We start from the raw sequence: 14,338 nt of genomic DNA, 5'->3' as shown, positions 1-14,338 counted from the left end.
ACCTATGGCTGATTCATGTTGAGGTTTGACAGAAAACAACAAAATTCTGTAAAGCAATTATCCTTTGATAAAAAAAATTAAAATAAACAATAGGTCAAATAGCAGGCCAATTTATTACTTTAAAAAGCTGAGGTCTAAATAATACTAAGAATATTAAAAGAATACAGTTCCATCATCAAATGAAGAATTGTTTTCAATCATAAATTATAACCTCTGAATGTGTAAGGCAGATATGACTTTATATATGGTTTAAATTATTCTCATTGCTTGATTGTTCTAAGATTTCCACAGCGCAATTTCATTTTTAGGAAAAGAACTTCTATGTTACATAAGATTTGGACTCAAACTCTACTTAACAATTTAACTGTGTTCTAGCCAGTTTACTTTGGAGAAGGCAATGGCAACCCACTCCAGTACTCCTGCCTGGAAAATCCCATGGACGAAGGAGCCTGGTGGGCTGCAGTCCATGGGGTTGCTAAGAGTCGGACACGACTGAATGACTTCACTCTCACTTTTCACTTTCCTGCATTGGAGAAGGACATGGCACCCCACTCCAGTGTTCTTGCTTGGAGAATCCCAGGGACAGGGGAGCCTCGTGGGTTGACGTCTATGGGATCACACTGAGTCAGACATGACTGAAGTGACTTAGCAGTAGCAGCCAGTTTACTTAACTGCTATAAACTATACTTTTCCATCAACAGAGGGGTGAATAATACCAACTCATGGTGATGCTGGGAGGAACGTATCATGCACTATGTAGACCCCAAGGACTCATGGACTGTATGTAGCCTGCCAGGCTCCTCTGTCCATGGAATTTTCCAGGCAAGAATACGGCAGTGGGTTCCATTTCTTCCTCCAAAGGATCTTTCTGACCCAGGGATCAAACCCACGTCTCCTGCATTGGCAGGTGGGTTCTTTATCACTGAGTCACCTGGGAAGCCCACTTGGCTCCCTCCCCACTCGCAAAAGATTAAACTTATGCAAAGTAGGTGATATCTAACTTGCCTGACGCATCCTGAAAACAAGCTATACTAAAGTGATCCTAACCATGAAATGTGGTGTATCTTAAATATGGTTATCCAGAAAAGCCTTCTCACTCTCAACAAACTCACAAACTTGTTACACATAACACTTCAAACTAGGTAGAGACCAAGCAATCTTCCAGAGGCTATCTTCTAGCTAGTCACACAAAAGTTGCAACTGCAGATTGAATCTTTTTGTCTGTGTCAAGAGGTCAGACCAATATTACTGAATCTCAGAAGAGACATCTAGAATATGTGGGGACACAGGTGAGATGGAAATGGTGTGGTTGAGCGAGTGTTTCAGGGGGTCTCTTTGCAATCTGTTTCACACACACAGATGCCTACTTGCACAGCATGTCTTCTACATGGAAAATTTTATGACTTCATCACCTGAACGTAGAAGTCACTCAGTCATGTCCAACTCTTTGAGACTGCATGGCCTATACAGGCCATGGGATTCTCCAGGCCAGAATACCAGACTGGGTCGCTGTTCTCTTCTCCAGGGGATCTTCCCAACCCAGGGATCAAACCCAGGTCTCCTGCTTGGTAGGCGGATTCTTTACCAGCTGAGCCACCAGCGAAGCCCACATCACCTGATGGAAACTGCACCATTTCCATCTCACGTTGGTCCACACGTATCCTAGATGTCTCTCGCTTCTGATTATGCAAGTGAGTATCTGTGTGTGTGAAGCTTATTGCAAATAGATGACCAGTTCTTCACATCTCCTTTGAAATGTGATTTTACTGCCCCTCCCATCAGCAGATAGGCTGTCTTTATCCTTCCTTTGAATCTAGGCTAGCCTTGTGACTAGATATGTCAACTAAAATGTTGTAGAAATGACGATGGGTCTGTTCTGAACCTATATCTCACCAAGTCTTGCATGCTTTCTTAGAGTCCTCTTCACCATGTGACATGGGGCTCCATCTCTCCTTTTGCCCCATCAGTCAGCTAATCAATAGCCAAACCTACGAGTGAAGCCCCCCTGAATGGCTGTCAAAAGAAGTTAGGAGGAGAGGTGAGCGAAGTACCATTAGCCAAGACAGGTGCATAACACGGGAAGTATCCAGCAGGCCTGCAGATTCTTGGACTACAATAATGCTTATTATTTGGAGACAGATTTGGGGTAGTAGACTACACCTCATAGCTAGATACATGGCGTGAGGTTTACAGAATGACCTGGGAAGAAATAAATGTTCTAGTTAATTTCATGTTAAACTGTAATCTCTTAATCCTCATTACTTCCTCCGCACTTGTCCTGTGGAAACAAAGAGGATTTAAGCTTTCACCTCTGAACCCTTTAAAAGCAAGATGATTGTTTTATCCATTTTTGAATGTTCAGCTCCTGTTTCCAGTGGGGTTCAGGGGTTAAGAATATGGGCTTTGACATTAGATTTCCTAGGTCTGAAACCTGCCTAGGTAACCTTAGGCAAACTGTTTAATGTTTACAAGCCCAAATTTCCTAATCTCTAATACTAGAATAATAATGCTATCTACTTAATAAAAATTAAATAATGCAACCATCATTATGACTGATGTTGATTCAAAGTAAGCATAACTATGTTCATTATCATTAGATGCCAAAAAAAATGGTAAAATCAACCTTTAAAATGGGTGAGCAGAGAACTCTGAAGTTATTATCATCTTTGTCCCTATAATTATAGAATTCAATATACACCCCTCAGGAAACTCAGTACTGTTTGACTAATCATGCCAAGAATGACTATTTATTGGAATATGGGGAACACAGTGATAGATTTTCCTGACATCATTAAACACATTTACCTCAAGACATTAAACACCAGAAAATTCAGCACTTTGAAATACAGATGTAATAACCTAGTGGATGTTGCAAGCCTAATATATTTGCAAATAAACTATAGCTGGTGGATCAGGTGAGGGCCAAGATCCTCCCCTCTCCTCAACCCAGTTTCTGCCTCAGTTATTCTCCAAAACAATGCCATTTTGAACACATAAAATGATGTTGGATTATGCATCATCTGAATGGAGGCAAAAGTTCTACTGAAAACAGGTCCTGATTTTTTCAGAAAAAGTGATTTCCAGACACTCCATACATATTTCCCAGAACTTCTGGATTGTATTTACAATCAATAGATTGGATTAGGAAATAGTTTTGCACCAGTTTCTATGACACTGTGTAGCCATTTACAAAAAGTAAAACTTGGTACTGACCAGTGTTAGGAGTACAAGCTTCACATGTCTTATCTGTCAGGAAAAAAGTGAAAGACTGTCAGACGGTCTATGGAATGCTAGTGTATTTAATAAGTACTAAATTGAGCCCTCTTTTAGGATTGCCAAAACAGTTACATATACTTTAAATTGTGGCAGGCTTGCAAAGACTTTTGACATTCCCTAAGGAAAATTATTACTATTATATCAAAAAAGATCTGAATAATCTAAATTAATCTAAATCTAAAATAATAATAATAAAATAAAATAATCTAAATTAATAATCTAAAATAATCTGAAATATTGGACCAAAATTATGTCTTCAATTCCATGTCATATTTTTATTATTTTTAATTTTAAGCTAATGTTACACTTATCCAAAGGTTGCAAAATAATTTCTCCTATACCCTTTACTCAGCTTCCCTCAGTTAATTCAGTTAACTAGTTTTTTATTAATCTCTTATTTTGGTTCCATGATCCTATCCAGGACCCAGCATTATATTTAGTTGGTTTTTCTCCCTAGTTTCCTTCAACCTATGATAGTACGTTGGCCTTATTTTGTCTTAAGTGATCTTGACAATTTTGAATAGTGCTGGCCAGTTATTTTGTAGACTGTCACTCTGTATTTGCCTGACGCTTTCCCACAGTTAGATCTGCTAGTTCACCATATCCAGAGAAGGCAATGGCACCCCACTCCAGTACTCTTGCCTGGTAGGCTGCAGTCCATGGGGTCGTTAAGAGTCGGACACGACTGCGCGACTTCACTTTCACTTTTCACTTTCATGCATTGGAGAAGGCAATGGCAACCCACTCCAGTGTTCTTGCCTGGAGAATCCCAGGGACGGGGGAGCCTGGTGGGCTGCCGTCTATGGGGTCGCATAGAGTCGGACACGACTAAATCGACTTAGCAGCAGCAGCAGCAGTTCACCATATCAAGGGGTTCGTGATGTTGCTATGTCTTATAAATGTTGATGTGAACATTATTCACTTGACTAACATGGTATCTGTGGAATTTCTGCACCATCAAGACTTTGCCCTCTGTAATTAAAAAATATCTTACAGAGAAACACTTGGAAAGTAGGCAAATTTCTTGTTTCTCCTTAAACTTTTTCCCACTAAATTTATCAGTCATGAGTGTACCTTATCCCCAACAATTATTACTGATCTGTACATTTTTAGAAACATTTTAACATATTTGTATCAGGATGCATCTTAAAATGGCTGGGCCCTCACCATTGCTATCAGGCAGCTAGTGGCCACAGGTGGCTGTCAGTGCCTGGATATGATCAAATGTGTTTCTTATTTCTAGTTTCATAACCGGACAAAGGCTACCACTGTACAATTTAAATGCAAAACCATTTATAAGTTAATTGAGGCAGGACTATGAACCGTGGTGAAATTCTTCCATTCTCATTGTCTGGTAAGTGGAAGGGACCAACAATAACACAGAAAATCTAGCAGATAAGAGATATCACGATACATTGCCTAGCGATGACCATCATAGCACCAAGTGAAATAACATGATTTAAAAAATAATTTTTAAATCTACATCTGTCACACAGTCAAAATGAAATTTTAAAAGGTCAAAAAAAAAAGTCAGACCTAAACTTTCTCAAATATTGAGAATGTCTTAACAAATGTCCTTTATTTATCCCTTTTTAAAATACTGACACCAAAGTTATACTTTTACAGATTGCATAAACTAGCCTAAAATACTGCTAATTGATCACTGCACCATTGTTTGGTAGTACATATGCTTTCTTCAACATCTTTGAGGAAAATGTTTTAAATATGTTAATCACTGACCTTTATTTCAATTATGTAGCAAAGTACTGAATTGAAGGTGATCTGTATTTTAAGCGGGGATTAGGATTTCATTTTGTTCCTGGAATAGTTTCCCATCCACTAACATAGATTAGCAGTCAAAGTTACACACCTGTGTTCACTGTCTAGTCTTCTACAGGGCAAGTGGGATACTTGGGTTAGGTGGTGCATATCCCCCATACTTTTAAACATCTCCAAATTAAAAAAAATTACATGTGGTCCGTTAATATGCATCATACAGGAAGAAGCATAATATAGTAGGCATATGCAGTAGTTCACCGACTGCTACCAGTATACATTCTGAATTGAAGCCAAAGGAAAGTCAATGTCTATTTGTAAGGTTATCTGCCAAATGCAGAACAATGGTTTTCAGTTTGACTTTTCTGGTATAATTAGAAGTTCATCCAATGTTTCTGGGACACAGTTTCCTCATCTGTGAAACAAGGCAACTGGAAACAGCAAGACTTAGAATGTAGAGAACTACATTCTAAAATGAAATGAGATAAAACTGTTAGTACTAAAGGTAATTATTTTCTTAATTAAATTTTAGTAGATTTTCATTCTATATGCATTCATGTCTATGTGTATAAAGTCTCATAATGTCTCAACGTAACTTCTTACTGGAGTCAATGTACATAATAAAGTCTGAAAGTCATGAGATTATACCATCTCTAAGAATGACTTTAGCCTTACATCCTGTGGTATAAGCCAACTTGTAGCAAATGAGTACCTGAACCACTTCATTTAGAAACAGATGCTGAAGGGCACTGACTGATGTAGTAGCCATTTTTTGCCACATGTGACTATGTACATTAAATCAATTATAATTAAAATGAAATTAAATATTCAGGTCCTTAGTTACACCAGATATCTTTCCAGTGCTTTATAACCATATGTGGATAGTAGCCACATATACTGAAGAGTGCATAAATAGAACATTTGCATCATTTTAAAAAGTTCTATTAGGGAGCCCTCTCCTAGAACCACTCCATCCATTTACCAGTGTGTTAAACCTAGCATAATTAACCCAATCTTGGGACTAGTAAAATAGATTTCATTAAATTTGTATCATCTAGATGAGGAGAAAACTCTGAATTAATTCTTAATTCATATCTTAGGGCTTTATTGACACACGGTTCATTTCACCATTTCAGACCATTGCCTTTCTTGCCATTAATTTGCCACAGCTTCTTATCCTTCCATTGGATTGTCTTCTAGCTTTTATTGAAAACTGCATTCTCATGTGGGTGAATGACACTCCAATGCTTTATTTTGCTTTCATCCATTTCCAAATTTAACATGAGGTTACGCCAAAGAAACCATATCCCCCTGGAACTTTTAATTTTTCATTCCTTGTTATTCCTACCTGGTGCATGTGAAACAGAAAAGTAAGAAAAAAAGTTTCCAGTTTTGGTTGCTTTGTAGAGGTGCAATTTCTCCTTCTACACAACCCTGCTTTAATCGAAGATCATTAGTTTTGATGACTGGCATTTGACAAACAGATGGGGTTGAAATAATTTTTAACAGGTGTATGCATCATTTTTATGACATTGTTGTTCAAAAGAATCGCTAAAGACATACACATTTTAATTTGTGTAAGTTATGTATATTATTTTTCTTTATTTATTTCCTTTTTCTCTTTCATGGCCATGCCATTTGGCTTGTGGGATTTTAGTTCCCCAGTGGTTGAAGCCCAGCCCTCAGCAGTGATAGCTCAGAATCCTAACCACTGGACTACCAGGAATTCCTGACATATGGATAATTTCTGTTGCTAATCTGCTTTGTAACTTTGACTAAGTCTCCAAATTTGTTCTATGATTTCTTCTTGCTTCATAAAATAAAAATAATTCCTAGTGGTATTACCTCCCTTAGTGGAACTATTATAAGGGTAAACTGCCAGTATAAACAAATATCTGCTCATTGAGAAGTGTTAGAAAACAGAAACGTCACTACTCTAATATTCTGGTTTTCTGAGTTCATTGTATATGCCATATATTCACCATTTTGCTGTTTTAGAGACAATAGTATTCCTTCCATATATGTTAAATAAGTGGATAGATGGGAGGATGGATGAACAGATGGATAAATGAATGCATATATTGATTCTAAATTGCTGACTTCAAAAAATATTCTTAAATTAATAAATATAGATAAATACATATAATAAATATATTTCATTGATTTAAATCCTACCTTATTCCAAAAGGGGCTTCCCTGATAGCTCAGTTTGTAAAGAATCCGCCTGCAATGCAGAAGACCCTGGTTCAATTCCTAGGTCAGGAAGATCCGCAGATAGGCTACCCACTCCAGTATTCTTGGGCGTCCCTCGTGGCTCAGTTGATAAAGAGTCCACCTGCAATGTGGAAGACCTAGGTTCAATCCCTGGGTTGGGAAGATCCCCTGGAGAAGGGAAAGGCTACCCATGCCAGTATTCTGGCCTGGAGAATTTCATGGACTGTGTAGACAATGGGGTCACAAGGAGTTGGACACCACTGAGCGAATTTCACTTTCACTTTTCACTTTATTCCAAAGAGTATTCAATACAGGATGATATTCATATTACATGAATGGCATAAATATCAAGATGTATTTAACTATAGAAACTCCATATCTGAATACTCTAGGCCAGACCATGCTTTGTTACTAATACATTGTATGAACTTAGAGGCAGTTTGCATGTGAGTTTGCAAACGGAAGCTTAAAGACACCAACTGTAAATTAATCTCTGCCATGATTTTGTTAGCTTGTTCCTTTTGTGGAGAGAGGGACTTTCCTCATTCCATTAAAAAAATAAATAAAAAGCCCATGACTATGACTTTCACCACTTCTCTGATCAATATTCTTCTCTAAATACAAATGCATGGATCAGTGGCTATTTTAAGATAGCCATTTGATCATTAATCATTAAAATAGAACATTATCAAGCATTACTGAGATGAAGAAGCTCAGGAGGGATATCATCCTTCTACTAATATCAGGTCTCAGTTTATAATGACCCTGTGGTAAGATCTTCACCCTCCCCACAGCTGCCTGCAGCACCATTGATTTACTGACAGTGAGTTAATAAAGCTTCCTTAGATACTATCCTAAAATATTAAAAAAAAGTTAACGTGAGCTTCATTTTATTGTCCCTAGTTTAGAAAAGGCAAACAAAAGTCAATTTGAAATAACACATATAAAGTGCTTGGAATCACAGATCTCAATAAAGGTTAACTATCATTACTATCTTCATTATTGAGTGGAGCAATCACGTATTCAAGTTCATTGCATTATGAAAGTCCCTTTAGATTATTAAATGGAATACATATTAAACATGAAGAAAAATACAGACAAAGTATAGTTTGATATATTTTTAAAAGTCCTAAATCATCACATGTTAGAACTAGACAGGTCCCCAGAAGCCACGTAATCCACAGCTCTGATTTAATGATGAGGAAATAGTGGTCCAGAGGATGATGGTCACAGAGGCTGTGGTCATTTATCTTACTTAAGATAGACATGGTGGAACAGATGACTCAGCTCTTGATGTACCAATATCTTTTACTATTTAACAATATTCTTCCTCATTTGAAAATTCTGAAGGATATATCACTGTCCTACTAAGAGAAATTAATTTTTGCAATACACACTTGGTTGTGTTTGTTTCATTAACTACAGCAGCATCAAGGTGGTACCTTGTCAGGCAGAGATGTAAGAGCAGAGAGGGAAGAGTGTTTAAAGGAAAGGGCTTAACAGGTATAAAAGCCTAGAGTCAAGACAAAGCCAGGTATATTAGAGGAAGAAAAAAAAGCAGTATGTCTGATGCAGAGATGGAAAAGCGAGAAAGAGGGAAGGTTAATAAATGAGACTGAACAAGGAGGAGACAAAGCATACACATTCTTGTAAGCTATACAGAGCCACTACCAAATACCACCAGCATTTTAGTTCAGATTTGTCTTCTGAGGAAATGAAAACGCAGAGGCAGGTAAGTTGTCATGGAAGTGGGAATGCATGAAAAGGGGGGAAAACACTGAAACGAGATGTTTCAGGAGAAACCTGAAGCAAAGAAATCATGGATGCTTTTGGTGAGACAATTTGGGAAGCCAAATTTGAAAGCGATGTGGTGTCACTGTATTAAACACTCTTTTGGAATAAGATAGGATTTAAATCAACAGAATGGTGGGAGATATTTTACTTCTTTTAGAAGGCTGAGTGGTATTTGTTTTATATGGTCTTCATGTAATTACTCCAGATTATGAAAGTGGAAAAATTCAGGGATTAAATGAAAATTATAAGTATTAGTTTACAAATATTGACACTTTCCAAGGTAAAAAGCAGATATTAACCAGTTCAAACCATTTTCACATTCAGCATTTTATATTAAGCTCAGAGTTAAATGTATAACCTTAAAAATAGTGCATAAAATTTATAGCAAGAACTGAATGGGCTTTTCAGCCTTTTTTTTTTTTTTTTTTTTGAGTCAAGACTCCAGTGAGATTTGGAACACATTTACTTCATGAAAGATTTAAAATAGTTTAGAAGTGTAAAACTAGCTGAGAATCTCAGGACTCAGAGAAACCAGAGAAGAAATACTAATGAAACATTATAGAAATGTAGACCTGGATTACCAGAGAGGTATTTTGCCTTTATAATGACTTTTAGATGACATTTAAAAAAAGAGAGAGAGACTAGAAATTAGAAAAGTGAAACTCTGTAATACTAGCCAGAAGAAAATACTGCATGTAATATTACTGAAATCAACAGAGAAGAACATAATAAAAGAAAGATCGCTAGAGTAGGGAGTAAGACCTACTCTAAGACCTAAGTAGGGAGCTTTGACATCATTTCACTTCTCAGTGTTATCATTCATTCCATCTGACCAAAAAGAGCATTTTGGGGGAAAGAAAGTTGATCTTGTTCAATATTACTACAGAAAGTTTCAGAGGGAGTCTTTTGACAGTCTGATACTACCTGCCAATCCATCATTTTGTCATTAAAAAAATCTATATTGCTTTTTCCATATTCGAACTGCAAATTCAATAAAGATTTATTTGAGCAGGATAAAACACCTAATTTGTAAATACAATAAAATACATGAATTCAAAAATCAACTATTAAGGTTTTTATTAGTAACAAAATTTGTGTTGTAATAATATACATTAGTCTTGCAATGACTGTTATGTTATCATTTACTTATGTCAAGTAATTTTTCCCTACTAAGAATTTCCAATTAAAATAAATAAATTTTAAAAATAGTTATTTTTAAAAGAACTTCCAACGACTCTCTTTCTATACATTTTCTCTCCTTACTTTTATCACTTTCTCTGTCCCTGTATAGGTAGCTAGCCTATTTTCATAGAATATTTGAAAGTGTCGCTCAGTCGTGTCCAACTTTTTGCGACCCCATGAACTGTAGCCCACCAGGCTCCTCCGTCCATGGAATTTTTCAGGCAAGATTACTGGAGTGGGTAGCCATTCCCTTTTACAGGGGATCTTCCTAACCCAGGGACTGAAACCAGATCTCCCTCATTGCAGGCGGGTTCTTAACCATCTGAGCCACCAAGAAAGCCTCATAAAATATTTGCCTATTTTTAAAGTTTCTATCCTTAAATGTGTGCATCATTATCTGCTCATATCAGTTTCTTCTGGAATTATTTTCTTAATGTACTAACCATAAAGTCTTAGTGATTAAGCACTTGATCAATTTAGCTTTGTGTCATTGGTTTTGCATCAAAAAGCTTCAGTTGTAAGAGTTAACTGAATTTTTCAATACCAGATATTTGGCAATTTAATAATTTGGAATCTTAAGTTTGTTATAAATAAGTGATTTATTTTATAAATTTAAGTTTTGTGTACTATATAATAATTGTGGTTTTGCTAGGATCTAACTTTGGCCACCTCATGCGAAGAGTTGACTCATTGGAAAAGACTCTGATGTTGGGAGGGATTGGGGGCAGGAGGAGAAGGGGACAACAGAGGATGAGATGGCTGGATGGCATCACTGACTCGATGGACGTGAGTCTGAGTGAACTCCGGGAGTTGGTGATGGACAGGGAGGCCTGGCGTGCTGCGATTCATGGGGTCGCAGAGAGTCAGACATGACTGAGCGACTGAACTGAACTGAACTGAATTATAACTCATACTGTGTATAAAATATTCACATAAAAGACTCTAGTTTCCTGGAAGAAAAGATAAAATCAATAATTCTTTAAGACAATTGGGTATTGTCAAAGAAAATTTCACATTGATCAAAGATCCCACAGTTCATATACTAAGTAGTATGTTGTATTTTTATTTTACATATGCTTCTGAATTATATGGAAGTTAAAATATTATCCTATTGGAGTGCATTTCAGCCTACTTCAGCCAAGAACTAAGCAGTTTCATTTACTGTTCTAGAGATTATTTATCAGTAATAGATCTATTCATTTTACATATTTTCTTGGCTATATTCACAAACTCTATAATCTGGGGCAAATTAAACTCTCTCTGCTTCAGTTTCCCTTATGCAAAATAGGAATTGTATGAACATTTATTGACAGAATTATTATAAAAATGAAACAATTTAATAAATATACAATATATAGGAGATCATGTAGCATGTAGAAACCATATAATATTAATGAAGATATTAATAGAAAACATTATCTCCCTAAAGGAAAGATACATCCATTTGGCGGCATGGAATTATGATTTGTTAGTGTATAGAATACCCTTGTGTGAATACTCCGTAAAACATTTATCTGTTCTAATGACCACGGCATTTTGTTTATTTCCAGTTTGTGACTATTACAAATAATCTCACTATACTCTTGTACATGTCTCTTTGTGCATAAGTGTGAGAGTTTCTCTTGACTATATCCCTAACGAAATATACATATATTCAAATTTGACAGGTAATGCCGAACACTTTCCCAGGTGGTTGTATCATTCATACGACCACCAGCACTATTGGAGAATTCCAGAGGACACTGTCTTTTAATTTTTAGGCATTGTGGTGATGTTTAATGACAGTTCATTTGGTTTAATATACATTTACTGATTATTTATGAAGTTAACCATCTTCATATATATTTGCTGGCCATTCCCTGAAGTGACCAAGCCACTTGCCTATATCTTAAATATTTTAATTAAAATGTAACTCAAAAATAAACTTTATAAAATCTAACACTAATCCAGATAGGATTTTTGTATGGTTATTCTAAAGATATTGATCAAGGAATGAGTTAAACCGTTTTCAAAGATTTCTACATTTCCTGCATCATCTATATATCTCAAGGCAGGAACCAGTCCTTGAGATCGCTGATTACTCTTGCATCTAGGCCTGCTGAGCTCCAAACTAATTGTGGGAATTTACACTGCCTCTCATTTTTGACAAGCCCTAGACTAAAACTTTTGTCCTTGTAACTTTCTGTGGCTATCAAGTTTTCTGCTCAGCCATCAATCATCACACAATTCTTTTCCAAAAATAGCAAATTCTTCAGCAAAGCTCACAATTCTTGGATCATCTCTCTTGATTTTTCTGTTTGTTTTAACCTCTTGCACCTTGGACACTTGCTTATTCACTGCACTGTAAAATCTCTAATGTATTCAGACTTTTGTTTTCCTTTTTGTTCAATATTTCTAGTTTTCCGCATTGGGTGGTTTGGACTAATTAACCAAGTAAGCATTACTGCAAGGTTACTACCACTTAACCTTTACCAGCCCTTTCACTGCAATTTATTAATTTTCTTATTTTTGTCTTGTATTTATTTTAGTTCTTGACTTTTATATTATGTATAAAAAACAGTATCAATTAAGCAATTAGTATAAACATATTACAATCAACATGGGAAGTAGAAGCAGTCCTTGCACCAATGTGCCTTTTTTGCATTATTTCTATTTTTCCCTAATTGACTTTTCAAGAGTGGCTACATCCACAAAGAAACAAATGCCACCTGAGCTATTTTGAAGCTCCTCAGGTGAATTCTCCTCTGTAATAGTTACCTTCCCTTTCACTTACAGCATGCACAAGGCACTACGCCAAGCATTTCAATTTTTTTCAATAGCCTTGAAAATAATTTGACACGTTAAGTATGCTATACTATTTTGTTGATAAAAAGCTGAATTCTAGAGAAGATAAACAGCATATCTAAAGTCATATAGTTTTAAAGGGTGAGCAGTTGAATTTAACTCCAAATCTGTCATTGGCCAAGAACCATCTGATTAACTCCCACGCAAGTTCAAACAAAATAAACTATAAACCCTCAGCAGGAAAAAAACAAAAAAAACAACAAAAAAGGGCTGTTTGTTACTGAGAATGTTGTGTTTAGTCACTGATCTTGCTATCATTTTGGAGTCTGTAATTTAAGAGAAATATATGGAAACAAGAGCTATAAATTTCCTATTATAAGATTTCATAGGTGGGATAATTTACCCAAAAACTGGTCTTACATTTAAGTTTTTAATCTATTTTACGTTTATCTTTGTGAATGGTGTTAGGAAGTATTCTAACTTCATTCTTTTACATCTAGCTGTTCAGTTTTCCCAGCACCACTTATTGAAGAGACTTTTTTCTTGGGGAGGGAGAGGGTGAGGTGAATTGCGAGAGTAGCATTGAAAATATATACATTACCATATGTAAAATAGATAGCTGGTGAGAATTTGCTGCATGATGCAAGGAGCTCAAACGCAGTGCTCTAAGAGCACCTAGAAGGCTGGGATATGGGAGGGAGGTTCAAGAGAGGTGGGACATATGTATACCTAGAGCTGATTCATGCTGATGTATGGTAGAAAGCAACACAATATTGTGAAACAATTATCCTCCAATTAGAATAAACTTAAAAAAAGGAAAAAGATATAGCCTATGTCTAGTCTTGAGGGTAGATAAGATCTTTTTCATATACATTCTTATTTACAATTTTGAATTATTTTATTATTTTTAAAAACACACAAAAAAGTTAGATTAAGTAGAATATCTCTATTTTGAAGGAAAGGGAAACTGAAGATGTTAAGACATTAGCAAATGCTCAGTAGTGAGTATAAATTTGTTGCTGTTTTAGTCACTAAGTGATGTATGACTCTTTGCGGCCCCATGGACAGTAGCCCACCAGTCTCCTCTGTCCGTGGGATTCTTTAGGCAAGAATACTGGTGTGGGTTGATATTTCCTTCTCCAGGGGATCTTCCTGACCCAGGGATCAGACTCACATATCCTGCATTGGCAGGCAGATTCTTTACCACTGAGCCACCTGGGAAGTTCCAAGTGAATACAGTGTCTACCAACTTTATGAAATGTTCAAGAACTTCTTGTCATTGCTCATTAGGCTTTAACGGAGTATGCACTAG

The 14,338-nt window shown here is 36.3% G+C and overlaps 1 protein-coding gene across 10 annotated transcripts in view; it reads right to left on the bottom strand.

Moving 5' to 3' along the window:
- Positions 1-14,338, bottom strand: part of LINGO2 (leucine rich repeat and Ig domain containing 2) — a 1,453,939-nt gene that overhangs the window by 1,230,877 nt on the left and 208,724 nt on the right. For 6 of the 10 annotated variants that reach the window (XM_059889349.1, XM_059889347.1, XM_059889346.1 and 3 more), the window contains one exon: positions 7,228-7,387. The exons of the other annotated variants lie outside the window; for them this stretch is intronic. The gene's annotated coding sequence lies outside the window, so the exon portion shown is untranslated. The remainder of the gene's footprint in view (positions 1-7,227; positions 7,388-14,338) is intronic. 10 annotated transcript variants of the gene reach the window in all.

This window comes from Bos taurus, chromosome 8, assembly GCF_002263795.3.
Source record: "Bos taurus isolate L1 Dominette 01449 registration number 42190680 breed Hereford chromosome 8, ARS-UCD2.0, whole genome shotgun sequence".
In the NCBI taxonomy this organism is placed as follows: domain Eukaryota; kingdom Metazoa; phylum Chordata; class Mammalia; order Artiodactyla; family Bovidae; genus Bos; species Bos taurus.
This window is presented reverse-complemented; position numbering and strand designations above follow the sequence as displayed.